We start from the raw sequence: 6,158 nt of genomic DNA on the forward strand, positions 1-6,158 counted from the left end.
CATCATTTTCACTACAGTTTCCACTACATTTTCACATACTATTCCCCTTAGACATGACTTACTGGCTTATTTGGGAATTTCTCAGAATTACTATAGCATTTATTTTAAAAAGAGGCTCCTGGCCCATACCTCATACCTATTAGATTGAACCCACTCAGGAAGGGGTCCAAAGACCCATCAGTGCTTTTAGTAAGCACCATCCACACTTTCTTCCCCTAAAATTATTCTGCACAATGAAAAATGAAAACCACAGTGAACTGGCCCGCCACTACTTATGTCTTTGTCTTTAGCTTTTGCTGTTCCCAGAAAGTTCCAAGTAGGAACCACTATGTGACCAGACAGGACTATATTATAGGAAGGGGTAACCAGATATCCATATAATGTAATAAATATATAATGCATATGATTCAGGGAATCATAATTCAACTGTAGAAGTAAGTGAACCATTATTTCTATTTGAACACAGTAGTACAAATGCATGCATTTCTTTGCTACCTCTTGAAGCCCAACTAATCTTTCGGTAAAGGTGTTAAGAAGGCATAAACCTATAAACATAAAGAGAATAAGAGGAGAGAGAAGCATATTGGATAGGTAAACAAAATCTTGGGTTGTAGAAAGTAAATGGACAAAATTAGCAGATCAGAGAAAGCTAAAATCCAAACGTGGCCATGCTTAAGGTATGCCTCTCAATTTCTGACAGCAGGAAACGCAATAGACTAACTCCCCAGGTACAGCACCATGAACCCATCACTGAATTCCAATCAACATCTTGCTTACTACAGATTACAATAAGCTAGTGACCAAGAGCAGTAGGAATACTAAAGCAGGTTCATTCCTGTGAGTTTTATGGGACTCTGATGGCCAACTTTCGCTAAAGGACTTCCAAGAGGCCTTTCCAAAACATCCTCAAAACTGCACCCTGGTTTAAGAATTTCCCTACCCAATCTTCCTTTGTTTCTTGCCTTTCTCCTCCAAAGGAGTTAGACCTGCATAATTTGTGATGGATCTCTAAGCTTCCTTGGGTTTTCTACCCATTCATTTTATTCACAGGAAATTTCTCAGTAAATTTCTTCCGAATCTAATTCTTTCGACAGCTGCCTTTTGCAGAACCTAAACTAACATATCAAGCTTATATAGGTCAAGCCAGTAAGAAGCCAGCTGATATGCTCATCTAAATATTCCCAGGAAGGTTTCAGGAATAGGAAGCACCAGGCAGTTTTGAAGGTGGAGGTGCATGGTGAAGCCTGGAGGGCTGGATTGGCTGAAACTCTATGGGAGCAATCTGACCCTAGATATCCTTGACCAAGTAAATTATCCTCTCCTACTTTTAAATATTTTGGCACCAGGGATTGAACCCAGGGTGTTTAAACACTGAACCACATCTCCAGTGTTTTTTCTTTTCTTTTGAGACAGGGTCTCACTAAGTTGCTTAGGGCCTTGCTAAGTTGCTAAGGCTGGCTTTGAACTTGTGATATTCCTGTTTCAGCCTCCTGAGTTGCTGGGATTATAGACATGCGCCACCACACCTGGCTTCCCCTACTTTTTGGAAATTTTGGATACCAGACTCATAATTCAGGTCAAAATGGGATTCTGTACTTGAACAGGAGGATGAAATGGAAAGTTAATTTGCTAAACATGCTGTAAACCTCACCTCCAACATACACAACCTTAACCCAAGGTAGAAGATCAGAATATTCTTTGTCAAACTGATCTGCTTAAGAAAAAAACCCTACACACATTAGACATCCATGGAGCTCTAAAAAATAGCTCAGTCCTTGTCTAAACACCTATGACTAAGTTATCCACACTGTTTTAGTCAGTTTTTTTTTCTGCTGTGACCAGAAGACCTGACTACTTTAGAGAAGGAAAAGTTTATTTGGGGCTCACAGTTTCAGGGTCTCAGTCCACAGAGAGCCAAGTGCATTGCTCTGGGCCCAAGTGAGGTAAAAATCAAGGTGGAAGGGTAGCAGAGAAAAGAGGCTCAGGACATAACAATAAGAAAGCAGAGAGAAGAGTGTTCCTCACTAGGGACAAAATATATACACTCCAAAGGCATATTCCCAGTGACCCACCTCCTCCAGCCATAACTTACCCGTCTCCCCTTACCACCCAGTTAATCCCTATTGGAGGATTAGGTTAAGTCTCTCATAACCCAGTCATTTCACCTCTGAATGTTCTACTATTGCCTTACACATAAGCCTCTGGGGGACATCTCATTTCTAAATCATAACACATATACACAGAGTTTATTGGAACTATTTAATATTTTTCTCTTAAAAAAGAGCTAAGGATAATCAGATACTCAAGGAAAATCTCTAAAAAGAGCCTTAAACAAAGAAATAGAAACACATTTTTTTCACAAGGAAACTATTTCCTATGTAAACAATGCAAAGAAAAAAATTTTGGATAGATAAGAATGTTATAAAACCTCTAAAACAAAAGTATGAAACTATATGATATGAATAATTTGAAAGAGAAACAAAAAAGCCTTTGAAAGCAAAAAGTTAGAACAAAAATATTTGAATAGAAGCATTAGTAGATCAATTTGAGGAAATATCTTGAAGTACAACAGAAAGATAGAAATGAGAATAGAAAAAAGTGATAAATGCTGGCCAAGCCTATGAAGTATAATATTATTTTAAAAAATGGCAACAAGAAAGAAAGAACAGAGAAACTCAGGGGAATGAAATTATTTATAAAATATAAAAATCTTTCTCTGAACTGAAGAAAGGATTTTCAGATTTAAAAATATTTCCAAGCACCTAGCATGATGACTTTTTAAAGAGTCCACAGTGAAGCACATCATTGTGAAATTTCAAGGTACTGTGATAAAGAGATTATTCTTCAAGCTCCCAAAACAAACAAACAAAAAAAAGAAAGAAGGAAAGAAAAAGAAAAGGCCAGGTTACTATTCTTTCTAGTTTTTTTTAAATTTTTATTAGCTACACATGATAGTACAATGATCTTGACAATTCATATATTTGAATCAAATGGGGTATTTTTAAATATTTTTTTTAGTTGTAGATGGACACAATATCTTTATTTATTTTCATGCGGTGCTGAGGATTGAACCCAGTGCCTCACATGTGCAAGGCAAGCGCTCTTCCAAAGTAGGGAAGGATAATGTGATAAATTATCTGATGGGATACCAGTGAGCTATTGCCCCTGTGCCCCAGGTACTATTCTAATGCTATACATATGTTTTTCATTTAATCCTCTCAATAATTTCAGTGGTATAGAATATGTTATACCTGATTTTTTTTTAAATGAGGAAACTTAGGCACAGAGAAGTTATGTGATGTGCCCATGTTGCACAGCTGGTAAGTATGATATGAACCCTAGTAATCTAGTTATACCATATAAACTTGATATCAATATGCTATGCTTCTTCAAAATTCTGAGAAGTTTCTTCTGATGCAGAATTCTATACCCAGCTGAACTATCAAATTATAGAGTAGAATAAAGACATTTTCAGGTATTTCCTGGGAAGTTACTAGAAGGCATGCTCTACCACAATAAAAAAGAAAAATGAAAAGTACAGGAAATGTAGGAAACAGGGACTCTGGCATAGATGAAAGACAAACAGAATTCCCCTGATGAGAACCCAGTAGGGCAAGATGTAGCAACCAATTCATAATGAAACAGATGAAGAGCTCACAGGGAGGGAGCCCTCTGTTGCCAAGAAAAATAATGAATGTGATAAATTATCCGATGGGATTGAATGTACTGAGAGAAGCTATACAGTTTAGTGGGATGATCTAGGAATAAATTAGAAATTAGAAATAATATATAAAAAAAACAAAACAGTAAAAAACTAAGTCAACTATTTTAGGCAAAACAACAACTTATATCAGAAATATAATCACATCATACCAATGATTCAAATATGAATAATATTATAAAATGGGGAAGAGGAAGCGGGGCAGGAGCAGAAAGGAGGGTAGAGGACAGCAACATAAAAGTGCTACATCTTTCATAATGGAAAGGCAGTTAATTTATGATATATTTATGATATTTAAAACTATAAAATCAGAAGCAAGAAATGCTTAAAGTGGTTGCCTCAGATAATAGACTGGTGAGGTTTGAACAAATCGGGATAGAAATTGCTTTTTTTGTTGTTGTTTAGAAATAGCATGATTTGACTTTTAAAACCTACATGCTTGCCAGGCATGGTGGGGTATGCTATAATTGCAGGAACTGAGGAGGCTGAGGCAGAAGGATTACAAGTTCCAGGCCAGCCTCTGTAACTTAGGGAGACCCTGTCTCAAAATAAAAACTCAAAATGACTAGAGATGCAGCTCAGTGATAAAGCACTCCTGGATGCAATCCCCAGTACCCAAAGCAAACAAAAACAAAAAAAAAATGTGCTTATATTACTTAGATAAAAGTAAAACTCAACTATTTAAAGAATCAGAATAGAATTTTCTAGAATCCATCCCAAACAATATATTTATGATGACTAAAGAAAGAGAAGACATAATGTTCAGTTGGTCACATTTGCCCACCATTCCCTATGACATTCAGCTGTGGAACTGCTGGGGCTGAGTTCAAACATTTTATTCTAGAGGTGCCATCATATTCTGAATATTTATTTATATTACACATATAGAGACAAACACATTTAAAATGAAAGCAAAACCAAAACAAAACAATAACTACAGGCATGAAGGATATAATATAAGGAACGAACAGCTGTGAACCTTAGAACCCTTAGAAGGTCCATCTTTCCTAGTAATCTTGCTAAGGTGACACCAAGGATCTTGGATAAGGTTGCTTTGTAAGTAGTTCATAGTTCAACACTACTCATGGCTCTCCCTTTTTGGGAACAGTTACCTTGTCAAAGGTAACAAAACCCAAGTAATGTGTTGTAGCTACAAAAGCATATCGCCACTAACAAAAACAAGCAGTTTCTAGCTGTTTTATTTATTGTTTAAACTTTATTAGTCAATTTAGTGTTAATTCTTTTGTATCATATTCAAAAGAACTTTTGTTACAATAGCAGACATTTAAAAAATAGCAGACATCTAAATGGTGGTAATACTCATTCAGGTCTTGGATACTTTGAAATAAACACAAGGCTCTACCGTGGAAGGATGGCTCTCCCATTTTAACATAAGCACCCATTTTATACTGTCCCGATTCATATGGAGTTTGATACACTGTTAATGGAGTACTAAAATCCATAATTAAAATGGCCTTTTTTCTTGTTTTATTTCTTGGATAATTACAATGTTCAAACAGGCCACTGGAAATAATTCCCTTTAAAATTCTCAGTTTTGTCCATTTTTAATTCTCTTCTTTTTCAAAAATATGGGCACGGGTTTCATTAATGTCATTAGTTGCAATGCCTGCTGAGAGAAAATGCTGACTTCGTGCACATGGAATCAATTTTCTGAATTAGAAAAGGTTTTTGTGAAGCTACTTCTTCCATAGTATTTATTTTCTCAGAAGCCTTCCCTGTAGGAAATGCTTTAAGTAGCATGCTAGGTGCTAGATTACCAAATCTACATTTATGTAATAAAACTTCTTGTTCCTTCACTGCTTTCAGCCATTTAACCTTGTTGCAACCTACAATGTCTGAGGAAGCATATAGAGACCTCAAAGAGTATCCTTCCCTAGGAAGACAAGGCAGGCATTTCTAGCTTTATATTTGTGTATTAAGGGACAAAGGTTACTCTTGAGTGAAGCAATATGTAATGAGTGAAAAGAGATTAGGAAACACAGAAAGCAAGTGGGGGAAGGGTGGGGAGAAAGGTAAGAGGGCATTTTATGTGCAGTAGGTCCAGAGCAGGAGAACCAGGAGTAGGCAATGCCATGGGTAGACTTCAGGGTATGACTGGAGGATAGGCAAAGAAAAAGAACACCCTAGGTATAACTAAGATTCCTTTCAGGAGGGATGTCAAATTCAAAGAAGCAAAGTCAGACTCAGGATCCAGAGCTTGAGTAAAGACAGTGCCCCATAAGCCCACAAAGAAACAGTAAAGACATTACCTAATAGATATGCCCACCCCCGGGACAATATCATAGGACAGTATAATGGGTAGGCTGCTTTTATAAGTCTAGACTTATACCCCCTCAGGCCTACCATGCAAATATTCAAAGGAGAGTCCAGCCCTTTATATGGTGGGGCTGCTAAAGAAATAAGGAATATCGGAGAA

Source organism: Marmota marmota, unplaced genomic scaffold, assembly GCF_001458135.2.
Source record: "Marmota marmota marmota unplaced genomic scaffold, marMar, whole genome shotgun sequence".
NCBI classification, from domain to species: domain Eukaryota; kingdom Metazoa; phylum Chordata; class Mammalia; order Rodentia; family Sciuridae; genus Marmota; species Marmota marmota.